Below are 14,999 nucleotides of genomic sequence, written 5' to 3' on the forward strand. Positions count from 1 at the left end.
GTAACCCCCGGTACTCCAAAACTTATCCGAAACTTCCCGAAACCATTCCGGTGTCCGAATGTAACCTTCCAATATATGAATCTTTACCTCTCGACCATTTCGAACTCCTCATCATGTCTGTGATCTCATCCGGGACTCCGAACAAACTTCGGTCACCAAATCACATAACTCATGATACAAATCGTCATCGAACGTTAACCGTGCGAACCCTACGGGTTCGAGAACTATGTAGACATGACCGAGACACATTTCTGGTCAATAACCAATAGTGGGATCTGGATGCTCATATTGGCTCCTACATATTCTACGAAGATCTTTATCGGTCAAACTGCATAACCACATACGTTGTTCCCTTTGTCATCGGTATGTTACTTGCCCGAGATTTGATCGTCGGTATCATCATACCTAGTTCAATCTCGTTACCGGCAAGTCTCTTTACTCGTTCCGTAATATATCATCCCGTAACTAACTCATTAATCACTTTGCTTGCAAGGCTCATAGTGATGTGTATTACCGAGAGGGCCCAGAGATACCTCTCCGATACACGGAGTGACAAATTCTAATCTTGATCTATGCCAACTCAACAAACACCATCGGAGATACCTGCAGAGCATCTTTATAATCACCCAGTTATGTTGTGACGTTTGATAGCACACAAGGTGTTCCTCCGGTATTCGGGAGTTGCATAATTTCATAGTTAGAGAAACATGTATAAGTCATGATGAAAGGAATAGCAATAAAACTAAACGATCATTTATGCTAAGCTAACGGATGGGTCTTTTCCATCACATCATTCTCTAATGATGTGATCCCATTCATCAGATGACAATATATGTCTATGGTTAGGAAACTTAACCATCTTTGATTAACGAGCTAGTCAAGTAGAGGCATACTAGGGACACTCCGTTTGTTTATGTATTCATACATGTACTAAGTTTCCGGTTGACACAATTCTAGCATGAATAATAAACATTTATCATGATATAAGGAAATATAAATAACAACATTATTATTGCCTATAGGGCATATTTCCTTCAGTATCCCACATGCACTAGAGTCAATAATCTAGATTACATAGTAATGATTCTAACACCCATGGAGTCTTGGTGCTGATCATGTTTTGCTCGTGAGAGAGGCTTAGTCAATGGGTCTGCAACATTCAGATCTGTATGTATCCTTCTAATCTCTATGTCTCCCTCCTTGACTTGATCGCGGATGGAATTGAAGCGTCTCTTGATGTGTTTGGTTCTCTTATGAAATCTGGATTCCTTCACCAAGACAATTGCTCCAGTATTGTCACAAAAGATTATCATTGGACCCGATGCACTAGGTATTACACCTAGATCGGATATGAACTCCTTCATCCAGACTCCTTCATTTGCTGCTTCCGAAGCAGCTATGTACTCCGCTTCACATGTAGATCCCGCCACGACACTCTGCTTGGGACTACACCAACTGATAGCTCCACCATTCAATATAAATACGTATCCGGTTTGTGACTTAGAGTCATCCGGATCAGTGTTAAAGCTTGCATCGACGTAACCATTTACGATGAGCTCTTTGTCACCTCCATAAATGAGAAACATATCCTTAGTCCTTTTCAGGTATTTCAGGATGTTCTTGACCGCTGTCCAGTGATCCACTCCTAGATTACTTTGATACCTCCCTGCTAAACTTATAGCAAGGCACACATCAGGTCTGGTACACAGCATTGCATACATGATAGAACCTATGGTTGAGGCATAGGGAATGACTTTCATTTTCTCTCTATCTTCTGCAGTGGTCAGGCATTGAGTCTGACTCAACCTCACACCTTGTAACACAGGCAAGAACCATTTCTTTGACTGGTCCATTTTGAACTTCTTCAAAACTTTATCAAGGTATGTGCTTTGTGAAAGTCCAATTAAGCATCTTGATCTATCTCTATAGATCTTGATGCCTAATATGTAAGCAGTTTCACCGAGGTCTTTCATTGAAAAAAAATCTTATTCAAGTATCCTTTTGTGCTATCCAGAAATTCTGTATTATTTCCAAAAGTCTGTATAAAACCATATGCTTTGATCACACTATCAAAACGTATATTCCAACTCTGAGAGGCTTGCACCAGTCCATAAATGGATCGCTGGAGCTTGCACACTTTGTTAGTACCTTTAGGATCGACAAAACCTTCTGGTTGCATCATATACAATTCTTCTTTAAGATATCCATTAAGGAATGCACTTGTGACATCCATTTGCCAAATTTCATGTAACACCCCGGGAATCATGCAACAGTAATCTCCCTCTAATCGTGGCCATGTCATCATGATTACTATGCAAATGGCCACTTGTCCAAAATCAAAGTAAAATTCATTTTTAAATTGCAAGTCAAATATTTATTTATTCAAACTATAAAACTAAAATGTTCAAATTTTAGTATAAATTCCCCTGATCATTTAACATGTTGAACCAACATCATTTGACTCACCAATTAATCCCTAGAAAATTAATAAATGCTCCAACAACAAATAAAATGCCCTTTTCAAAATAAACAATCATATAAACTTTTCCATATAAAAATGAAACCTTGTGTGTAGCATCCAAAATATTCCATTTGAATTATATGTAAGATATCATGTAGAACTAAATTGGTTTGGACACTGAGATAAATAGAAAATAGTAGCTATGTTTTTACAGAAAAGTAAGAAACTGAAATTGCACTATGCACATTTGGCCCACTATGAACAGGAGCTAGCCAGCCCAACCCACTTGGCCTATCCCTAACTTCCAGCTACAAAGGCACAGCCTGTGCGTGGCAGCCATCCGGCGGCGCCATGGCCGGATGGCCGACACCCGGCTCTACAGGGGCGCCTGGGAGGGGATAAGGGTGTCTCCCTCGACCCCAAACGAACCCCCAGCCACTTCTCCCCCTCCTTTCGCCCCCCTCTTTTGAACTCGAGCTCGGCCGAACCGCAGCCACCATGACCGACCTCGCCCGTGCGCTCTTCGTCGTCCCCGCGCCCTAGGAGGTTGTCCACGAGCTCCGTCGTCGAACACTACGCCCCCTACGCCAACGGACACGAGCTGGTCTCCACCACAGCGCCAGAACGCTGTCTTCTTCAACCTTCGTCCGCCTCGGATCACCAGAGCTTCATCGCTCCGTTCGTCGCCTCCCCTGCGCTACAAAGCCGTCAAGGGCTTTTCTTAGACGCGCGGTGAGCCGCCGTTCGTCCTCCTCTTCCCCCTCCTCGTTTCACCGCTGTAGGCCATCCTTCGCGCTGCTCGGTCTTCGTCCAGTGGCCGCGGTCACCGCGACCGTGACCGCGTCCAGCCCCGCGTCGCTGCTCGCCTACATGTGCTCCTCGCGGTCCCGTGCCCCGGCTCGTGCTTGCCTGCGTCATGTACGCCCCACCATGCTTGGAGCCCGTGTGCTCGCTGTTGCGCCCGTGCCCCCACACCCGCCGCATCAGCTCGTCGCCGTCGCCGGTGTAGTCCACTACTGCACGGACCAGGACCACCGGTGAACTCTCCGCACTCCAGGCTTTCGCAGTCCCCCATCCGCGAGTCCTCTCGTCGCTGGAAACGACCTGTCGGCGCACCTTCGTCGCGTCGGAAGGTCGCCAGCGTGCACCGCGCCTGCGTGCCCTGCCGCCCCCCAGCCGTGCCAGCCATGCCCTGCCACGCCCCACGCGCCCGAGTTCCCCCGCGCGCGCCTTCAGGCTCCAGTCGCGCACTGCTGCTTCCTGCTCCTGCCCGCTGCTGCTTCCTGCCGCGGCTCTCTACAGCTGCTGCCACTATCTGCTACTGTCGTTGCTGTGCTGCTCTGCTTCGCTGCCCCGCGCCATGCTCCCCTTCCCTAACCCCGCCGCCCTACTCCGGTCGTCGACCGCGCGGGCCCTGGCCGCCGACGCCAGCGCCCGGCTTTTCCCCGTCGCCCTGCCGGGCTATGCCCGCACCCCTGGGGCTCCGCCCCGTTTCGCCCACGCCCCACTAAGGCCTATGGGCCACTGCCCAGTAGGCCCCACCGGCCTTTTTAAAAAAGGAGATTAAAAATAATATAAATAAATAAATAAATAATTACTTAATCTTGTTTAATTAACTTTTTAAGTTTAATTAACCTGCTAACTAAACTAGGTTAAAGTGCTATTAGCTATTATGTGTATGACAGGAGGCCCCACCCCCTGTTGACCAGTCAAATGTTCACTGGTCAACTGGGACCCCCTGGACCCTTTGGTCAGCCCCTGGGTGCACTACACTGGGTGCGCTTAGCGTTTTTGTTTTTTTAATTTTGAATTAATATAAATTCCAGAAAATAGTTAAAACTTTGGAAATTCATATAAAATAAATCATAAGTCGGATGAAATTTTTTTATATATGAAAGTTGCTCAGAAAAATCCAACGAATTCGAATACACAGACCGTTCATCTGTCAGATGCCCCTAGCATGCTGAACATGGAACTTTCCCTCTCTTTTCCTTTGCCTGAAAAACGCCAAACACCGGAAAACCTCTTCGGATGTTTTTCCTCTCCGTATACAACGCGTAGTACTGCGTTAGAGCACCCCTAGTTCTGCTTTTCGTCATGTCATGCTTAGTGGTACCTCTGTTTGCTCTGTATTTACTGTTTCTTCCCCCTCTTCTCTCCGGTAGACCTCGAGACCGACGATGCCTCCGTGATCGACTACGTCACTGACGACCGTTCCTTTGCAGCAGAGCTTCCAGGCAAGCCCCCCCTTTTGATCATCCCGATATCGCCCATTCCATTCTCTCATGCTTGCATTAGATTTTGCTACTGTTATTGTTTGCTCCTATTCTGATGCATAGCCTGTTTATTGTAACCTGTTGTTGTTACCTACCTGCTTATTCTAAACTGTTTAGTATAGGTTGGGTAGAGACCCATCAGAGACCCCCACTTTGTCCCGACTGCCCCGCTGGATTATCAGAAGACCCGATCAACGGGATCGAAGACCAGGCACCGCACATCACTTTCCCCTTAGTTGCTCGACACTACTAGGTTACTATCGAGTGCCGAGGGTGAGACCTCTACAACACTTCTGATGTTAACCCTGTAGTGTAGCTATTCGGTCATGGTCAACGAGGGTGATTCCGCCTTAACCACTTTCGATACGACTTTGTCGTGCAACCCCTCAAGTGTGAACCTCGGGTTTTCCCCTTGGTGTTAGACACACAGTTACTATGGTTACTATGACTGTACACTGAACCATGTTACTAAAGACGGGTCGGTCCTGAGGGGTACCCGCGCGAGCTTAATAGCGAGTGATGTGGAGTCGGGTTGACCTGGAAGGTGCCCGCGAGATACTTACGAGGCGTGACCGGGCATTCTTAGCCCTTGCCACAAGAACTCGAGACGGGGCGATGGGGTCACATCTTTCGTGAGTCCTGCTCGTGACCGCACTACCAACACACTAACGGTTTGGATATTTGATCCGAGGGGCCTCTGGCCTGATAGCACTAACCATCACGTGGGCATTGTATGGGTGTTCTGCATCATATGCATCGGCCAAAGCTTAATAGACGTCATGCGATTGAGCGGTGCACGGCGGGTTGGACTGGTAAGCTCCTGCCTTTTTAAGGAGGTAGCTAGGTCTGCTCACCAGCCGCCCACGCAACGTGCAGGAGTTCCCGGGGCGATGGCCCAAGACCCCTGGGGGCATAGGTTTAGTCCGGCGTGCTAACCTCTCTATTAAGCCTAGGTCGGGTTGCGGCGTATTATTTGGCCGAGGCCGGGCATGACCCAGGAAAGTGTGTCCGACCGGAGTTAATCGAGCGTGGTGGGTAAGTTGGTGCACCCCTGCAGGGAAGAAAACATCTATCGATAGCCTGTCCTACGGTAATGGACACTTGGAGTTGTATCCCGATCGATACAGCTAGAACTGGATACTTGAGATGAGACATGGATATGAGAAATGGATAGTATGGCTCTGGGATTGCTTTCTCGCAGGGAGTCGAGAAAGGATCTCTGGCCGAGGTTGATAACACTACTACTACTTTACTTTATACTACTCTACTCCCTCCTGTTGCTGCAAGATGGTGTTTTCCAGAAGATGCTAGTCTTCGATAGGACTAGCTTCTCCCCCTCTTATTCTGGCATTTCTGCAACCCACTCCACATATACAACCTTCCTTTGATAATGTTGCATATGTAGTGTAGATCCTTGCTTGCGAGTACTTTGGATGAGTACTCACAGTCGCTTTGCTCCCCCTTTCTTCTTCTTTCCAGTTGATGCAACCAGATGTCGGAGCCCAGGAGCCAGACGACACCACTAATGATCACTACTACCCCGAGGGTGCCTACTACTACGTGATGACCGCTGACGACCTGGAGTAGTTAGGAGGCTCCCAGGCAGGAGGCCTTGCCTTTTCGATCAATGTTGCTTTTGTGCTAGCCTTCTTAAGGCAAACCTTGTGTAACTTATGTCTGTACTCAGATATTGTTGCTTCCACTGGCTCTTGTGTTTTCGAGCTTATGTATTCGAGCCCTCGAGGCCCCTAGCTTGTAATATAAAGCTCGTATTATTTCAATTTGTGTCTAGAGTTGTGTTGTGATATCTTCCCGTGAGTCCTTGATCTTGATCGTACACATTTGCGTGTATGATTAGTGTACGATTGAATCGAGGGCATCACATTTCATAATCATAAAATGCGGCAATTGCTAACATGATTCGGATAGACTTAAGCATCGCTACGGGTGAGAAGGTCTCATTGTAGTCAACCCCTTGAACTTGTCAAAAACCTTTCGCAATAAGTCGAGCTTTGTAGACAGTAACATTACCGTCAGCGTCAGTCCTCTTCTTGAAGATCCGTTTATTCTCTATCGCTTGCCGATCATCGGGCAAGTCAACCAAAGTCCACACTTTGTTCTCATACATGGATCCCATCTCAGATTTCATGGCGCCAAGCCATTTCGTGGAATCTGGGCTCATCATCGCTTCCTCATAGTTCGTAGGTTCGTCATGGTCAAGTAACATGACCTCCAGAACAGGATTACCGTACCACTCTGGTGCGAATCATACTCTGGTTGACCTACGGGGTTCGGTAGTAAGTTGATCATCATCATTAGCTTCCTCACTGATTGGTGTAGGAATCACTGGAACTGATTTTTGTGATGAACTACTTTCCAATTCGGGAGAAGGTACAATTACCTCATCAAGTTCTACTTTCCTCCCACTCACTTCTTTCGAGAGAAACTCCTTCTCTAGAAAGGGTCCATTCTTAGCAACAAATATCTTGCCTTCAGATCTGTGATAGAAGGTGTACCTGTCGGTGTCAAAACCGGCGGATCTCGAGTAGGGGGTCCCAAACTGTGTGTCTAAGGTTGATGGTAACACGAGACAATGGACATGAAGTTTTACCCAGGTTCGGGCCCTCTTGATGGAGGTAATACCCTATGTCCTGCTTGATTGATATTGATGAGTATGGGGGTTACAAGAGTTGATGTACCACGAGATCGTAATGGCTAAAACCCTAGAAATCTAGCCTGTCAGATTTTGATTGCCTCTACGGACTAAACCCTCCTGTTTATATAGACACGGAGGGGACTAGGGTTGTACAAAGTCGGTTACAGAGAAAGGAATCTTCATATTCGCATGCTAGGCTTGCCATCCACGCTAAGGAGAATCCCATCCGAACACGGGAGAGAGTCTTCTGTCGTGTATCTTCATAGCCCATTAGTCCAGCCCATGTCACACTGGTCATACGCCCGAGGACCCCTTAATCCAGGACTCCCTCAGTAGCCCTTGAACCAGGCTTCAATGACGAGGTGCCCGACGCGCAGATTGTCTTCGACATTGCACGGCGGGTTCCTCCTCTGAATACTCCAAAACATCTCTCAAACACAGAGAACGTGTCCGGCTCTGTAAAAAAACACCACATATATCCGCAGAGAGTATAATATTTTATGAGTCCGATCCACTGACAACTTTTGTAGCGAGGCATCATGTCATCGCCCGGTCATTATTTCGAACCTTTTTAGCCTCCCGCTCCATGTTTCAAGATGCAATTTTATTGGCACATCTTGTCAAAACAAATATCATGTCCCCTTATTGCGGAATTCTCATCAATACGAGCGTGGGTAACCCAACCGCGCCGCCTGCACGACCCTTGGGGAATAGGCGAGTTTTAAGGCGAGTGTGGAGGCGCTTGATATTCACTGCCTTTATAAAGGTATAAGAATTCACCTCTTTCACCCACGCCCTCTTCCTATCTGCCCATCCATTCTTGAGCTCCAGCGCCCAAGCTTCCATCCTTTCCATCTCCAAGAAGCACTCCAACCATGTCCGGATCTAGAGTGCAAGGCAAGTGGATGGTTTCCTCCGTCAAGGAGAAGGACATCACCAGGCTCCGGGAGGCCGGGTACCTAGCCAAGGAAATCTCCCACCGGCTTCCGGCCAAGGGACAGATCGTCCCCACCCCAGAGCCCCATGAGAGGGTCGTGTTCATCCCCCACTTTGTCCGCGGTTTGGGATTTCCTCTCCACCCATTCGTCCACGAGCTCATGTTCTACTACAGGCTAGATTTCCACGATCTAGCCCCCAACTCCTTCCTCAACATCTCGGCATTTATTGTCATGTGCGAGGCCTTCCTCTGTATCCCTCCCCACTTTGGACTATGATTGAAGGTTTTCAACGTGAAGCCGAAGGTGGTGGATGGTCAACATGCAGAGTGCGGAGGCGCCATGGTGAGCAAGCTGCCCAATGTCACATGGCCCAAGGGTACCTTCGTGGAGACCGTCAAGGGGTGGCAACAACAGTGGTTTTATGTCACAGAGCCTCGCGACGCCACCTGGGCCGCTGTCAGTGTCAAAACTGGCGGATCTCGGGTAGGGGGTCCTGAACTATGCGTCTAAGGTTGATGGTAACAGCAGACAGGGCACACGATGTTTACCCAGGTTCGAGCTGAAGGAAATATGCCCTAGAGGCAATAATAAAGTTATTATTTATTTCCTTATAATCATGATAAAAGGTTTATTATTCATGCTAGAATTGTATTAACCGGAAACATAATACATGTGTGAATACATAGACAAACAAAGTGTCACTAGTATGCCTCTACTTGACTAGCTCGTTAACCAAAGATGGTTATGTTTCCTAACCATGAACAATGAGTTGTTATTTGATTAACGGGATCACATCATTAAGAGAATGATCTAATTGACATGACCCATTCCATTAGCTTAGCACCCGATCGTTTAGTATGTTGTTATTGCTTTCTTCATGACTTATACATGTTCCTGTAACTATGAGATTATGCAACTCCCGTTTACCGGAGGAACACTTTGGGTACTACCAAACGTCACAACGTAACTGGGTGATTATAAAGGAGTACTACAGGTGTCTCCAAAGGTACATGTTGGGTTGGCATATTTCGAGATTAGGTTTTGTCACTCTGATTGTCGGAGAGGTATCTCTGGGCCCTCTCGGTAATGCACATCACATAAGCCTTGCAAGCATTGCAACTAATGAGTTAGTTGCGAGATGATGTATTACGGAACGAGTAAAGAGACTTGCCGGCAACGAGATTGAACTAGGTATGGGATACCGACGATCGAATCTCGGGCAAGTAACATACCGATGACAAAGGGAACAACGTATGTTGTTATGCGGTCTGACCGATAAAGATCTTTGTAGAATATGTAGGAGCCAATATGGGCATCCAGGTCCCGCTATTGGTTATTGACCAGAGACATGTCTCGATCATGTCTACATTGTTCTCGAACCCGTAGGGTCCGCACACTTAAGGTTACGATGACAGTTATATTATGAGTTTATGCATTTTGATGTACCGAAGGTTGTTCGGAGTCCCGGATGTGATCACGGACATGACGAGGAGTCTCGAAATGGTTGAGACGTAAAGATTGATATATTGGAAGCCTATGTTTGGATATCGGAAGTGTTCCAGGTGAAATCGGGATTTTACCGGATTACCGGGAAGGTTACTGGAACCCCCCGGGAGCTAAATGGGCCATGATGGGCCTTAGTGGAAAAGAGAAGAGGCAGCCCTACATGGGCTGCGCGCCTCCCCCTTCCCCTAGGCCTATTAGGACTAGGAGAGGTGGCCGGCCCCCTCTCTCTCTCTTTTCCCCCTCCGCGAATCCTATTCCAACTAGGATTGGGGGGGGGGGAATCCTACTCCCAGAGGGAGTAGGACTCTCCTGGTGCGCCAAGCTTGGCCGGCCAGCCTCCCCCCTCTAGTCCTTTATATACTGAGGCAGAGGCACCCCAGAAACACACAAGTTGATCCACGTGATCTATTCCTTAGCCGTGTGCGGTGCCCCCAGCCACCATAGTCCTCGATAATACTGTAGCGGAGTTTAGGCGAAGCCCTGCTGCTGTAGTACATCAAGATCGTCACCACGCCGTCATGCTGACGGAACTCTTCCCCGACACTTTGCTGGATCGGAGTCCGGGGATCGTCATCGAGCTGAACGTGTGCTCGAACTCGGAGGTGCCGTAGTTTCGGTGCTTGATCGGTTGGATCGTGAAGACGTACGACTACTTCCTCTACATTGTGTCAACGCTTCCGTAGTCGGTCTGCGTGGGTACGTAGACAACACTCTCCCCTCTTGTTGTTGTGCATCACATGATCTTGCGTGTGCGTAGGAATTTTTTTGAAATTACTACGAAACCCAACAGTGGCATCCGAGCCTAGGTTTTTTATGTTGATGTTATATGCACGAGTAGAACACAAGTGAGTTGTGGGCGATATAAGTCATACTGCCTACCAGCATGTCATACTTTGGTTCGGCGGCATTGTTGGACGAGACGACCCGAACCAACATTACGCGTACGCTTACGCGAGACCGGTTCCCCCGACGTGCTTTGCACATAGGTGGCTTGCGGGCGACTGTCTCCCCAACTTTAGTTGAACCAAGTGTGGCTACGCCCGGTCCTTGCGAAGGTTAAAACAGAGTCTATTTGACAAACTATCGTTGTGGTTCTGATGCGTAGGTGAGATTGGTTCTTGCTTAAGCCCGTAGCAGCCACGTAAAACTTGCAACAACAAAGTAGAGGACGTCTAACTTGTTTTTGCAGGGCATGTTGTGATGTGATATGGTCAAGACATGATGCTGAATTTTATTGTATGAGATGATCATGTTTTGTAACCGAGTTATCGGCAACTGGCAGGAGCCATATGGTTGTCGCTTTATTGTATGCAATGCAATCGCGATGTAATGCTTTACTTTATTACTAAGCGGTAGTGATAGTCGTAGAAGCATAAGCTTGGCGAGACGACACCGATGCTACGATGGAGATCAAGGTGTCACGCCGGTGACGATGGTGATCACGACGGTGCTTCGGAGATGGAGATCACAAGCACAAGATGATGATGGCCATATCATATCACTTATATTGATTGCATGTGATGTTTATCCTTTTATGCATCTTATCTTGCTTTGATTGACGGTAGCATTATAAGATGATCTCTCACTAAATTATCAAGAAGTGTTCTCCCTGAGTATGCACCGTTGCGAAAGTTCTTCGTGCTGAGACACCACGTGATGATCGGGTGTGATAGGTTCTACGTTCAAATACAACGGGTGCAAAATAGTTGCACACGTGGAATACTCAGGTTATACTTGACGAGCCAAGCATATACAGATATGGCCTCGGAACACGGAGACCGAAAGGTCGAGCGTGAATCATATAGTAGATATGATCAACATAACGATGTTCACCATTGAAAATTACTCCATCTCACGTGATGATCGGTTATGGTTTAGTTGATTTGGATCACGTAATCACTTAGAGGATTAGAGGGATGTCTATCTAAGTGGGAGTTCTTTAATTAATTTGATTAACTGAACTTAAATTTATCATGAAACTTAGTACTTGATTAGTATCTTGCTTGTTTATGTTTGATTGTAGATAGATGGCTCGTGCTGTTGTTCCGTTGAATTCTAATGCGTTCCTTGAGAAAGCAAAGTTGAAAGATGATGGTAGCAATTACACGGACTGGGTCCGTAACTTGAGGATTATCCTCATTGCTGCACAGAAGAATTACGTCCTGGAAGCACCGCTGGGTGCCAGGCCTGCTGCAGGAGCAACGCCAGATGTTATGAACGTCTGGCAGAGCAAAGCTGATGACTACTCGATAGTTCAGTGTGCCATGCTTTACGGGTTAGAATCGGGACTTCAACGACGTTTTGAACGTCATGGAGCATATGAGATGTTCCAGGAGTTGAAGTTAATATTTCAAGCAAATGCCCGGATTGAGAGATATGAAGTCTCCAATAAGTTCTATAGCTGCAAGATGGAGGAGAACAGTTCTGTCAGTGAGCATATACTCAAAATGTCTGGGTATAATAATCACTTGATTCAATTGGGAGTTAATCTTCTAGATGATTGCGTCATTGACAGAATTCTTCAATCACTGCCACCAAGCTACAAGAGCTTCGTGATGAACTATAATATGCAAGGGATGAACAAGACTATTCCCGAGCTCTTCGCGATGCTGAAAGCTGCGGAGGTAGAAATCAAGAAGGAGCATCAAGTGTTGATGGTCAACAAGACCACTAGTTTCAAGAAAAAGGGCAAAGGGAAGAAGAAGGGGAACTTCAAAAGGAACGGCAAGCAAGTTTCTACTCAAGAGAAGAAACCCAAACCTGGACCTAAGCCTGAAACTGAGTGCTTCTATTGCAAGCAGACTGGTCACTGGAAGCAGAACTGCCCCAAGTATTTGGTGGATAAGAAGGATGGCAAGGTGAACAAAGGTATATGTGATATACATGTTATTGATGTGTACCTTACTAATGCTCGCAGTAGCACCTGGGTATTTGATACTGGTTCTGTTGCTATTATTTGCAACTCGAAACAGGGACTACGGATCAAGCGAAGATTGGTTAAGGACGAGGTGACGATGCGCGTGGGAAACGGTTCCAAAGTCGATGTGATCGCAGTCGGCACGCTACCTCTACATCTACCTTCGGGATTAGCATTAGACCTAAATAATTGTTATTTGGTGCCAGCGTTAAGCATGAACATTATATCTGGATCTTGTTTGATGCAAGACGGTTATTCATTTAAATCAGAGAATAATGGTTGTTCTATTTATATGAGTAATATCTTTTATGGTCATGCACCCTTGAAGAGTGGTCCATTCTTGTTGAATCTCGATAGTAGTAACACACATATTCATAATGTTGAAGGCAAAAGATGCAGAGTTGATAATGAGAGTGCAACTTATTTGTGGCACTGCCGTTTAGGTCATATCGGTGTAAAGTGCATGAAGAAACTCCATTCTGATGGACTTTTGGAACCACTTGATTATGAATCACTTGGTACTTGCAAATCGTGCCTCATGGGCAAGATGACCAAAACACCGTTCTCCGGTACTATGGAGAGAGCAACAGATTTGTTGGAAATCATACATACAGATGTATGTGGTCCGATGAATATTGAGGCTCGTGGCAGATATCGTTATTTTCTCACCTTCACAGATGACTTAAACAGATATGAGTATATCTACTTAATGAAACATAAGTCTGAAACATTTGAAAAGTTCAAGGAATTTCAGAGTGAAGTTGAAAATCATCATAACAAGAAAATAAAGTTTCTACGATCTGATCGTGGAGGAGAATATTTGAGTTACGAGTTTGGTGTACATTTGAAAAATTGTGGAATAGTTTCACAACTCACGCCACCCGGAACACCACAGCGTAATGGTGTGTCCGAACGTCGTAATCGTACTTTACTAGATATGGTGCGATCTATGATTTACCGCTATCATTTTGGGGATACGCTCTAGAGATGGCCGCATTCACGTTAAATAGGGCACCATCAAAATCCGTTGAGACGACGCCTTATGAACTGCGGTTTGGCAAGAAACCAAAGTTGTCATTTCTAAAAGTTTGGGGCTGCGATGCTTATGTGAAAATACTTCAACCTGATAAGCTCGAACCCAAATCGGAGAAATGTGTCTTCATAGGATATCCAAAGGAAACTATTGGATACACCTTCTATCACAGATCCGAAGGCAAGACTTTTGTTGCTAAATTCGGAAACTTTCTAGAGAAGGAGTTTCTCTCGAAGTGAGTGGGAGGAAAGTAGAACTTGACGAGGTAACTGTACCTGCTCCCTTACTGGAAAGTAGTACATCACAGAAAACTGTTCCAGTGACACCTACACCAGTTAGTGAGGAAGCTAATGATAATGATCATGAAACTTCAGATCAAGATACTACTGAACCTCGTAGATCAACCAGAGTGAGATCCGCACCAGAGTGGTACGGTAATCCTGTTCTGGAAGTCATGCTACTAGATCATGATGAACCTACGAACTATGAAGAAGCGATGGTGAGCCCAGATTCCGCAAAATGGCTTGAAGCCATGAAATCTGAGATGGGATCCATGTATGAGAACAAAGTATGGACTTTGGTTGACTTGCCCGTTGATCGGCAAGCAATTGAGAATAAATGGATCTTCAAGAAGAAGACTGACGCTGACGGTAATATTACTATCTACAAAGCTCGACTTGTCGCGAAAGGTTTTCGGCAAGTTCAAGGGATTGACTACGATGAGACCTTCTCACCCGTAGCGATGCAAGTCTGTCCGAATCATGTTAGCAATTGCCGCATTTTATGATTATGAAATTTGGCAGATGGATGTCAAAACTGCATTCCTGAATGGATTTCTGGAAGAAGAGTTGTATATGATGCAATCGGAAGGTTTTGTCGATCCAAAGGGAGCTAACAAAGTGTGCAAGCTCCAGCGATCCATTTATGGACTGGTGCAAGCCTCTCGGAGTTGGAATAAACGTTTTGATAGTGTGATCAAAGCATTTGGTTTTATACAGACTTTCGGAGAAGCCTGTATTTACAAGAAAGTGAGTGGGAGCTCTGTAGCATTTCTGATATTTTATGTGGATGACATATTACTAATTGGAAATGATATAGAGTTTCTGAATAGCATAAAGGGATACTTGAATAAGAGTTTTTCAATGAAAGACCTCGGTGAAGCTGCTTACATATTAGGCATAAAGATCTATAGAGATAGATCAAAACGCTTAA

This window comes from Triticum dicoccoides, chromosome 2A, assembly GCF_002162155.2.
Source record: "Triticum dicoccoides isolate Atlit2015 ecotype Zavitan chromosome 2A, WEW_v2.0, whole genome shotgun sequence".
NCBI classification, from domain to species: Eukaryota; Viridiplantae; Streptophyta; class Magnoliopsida; order Poales; family Poaceae; genus Triticum; species Triticum dicoccoides.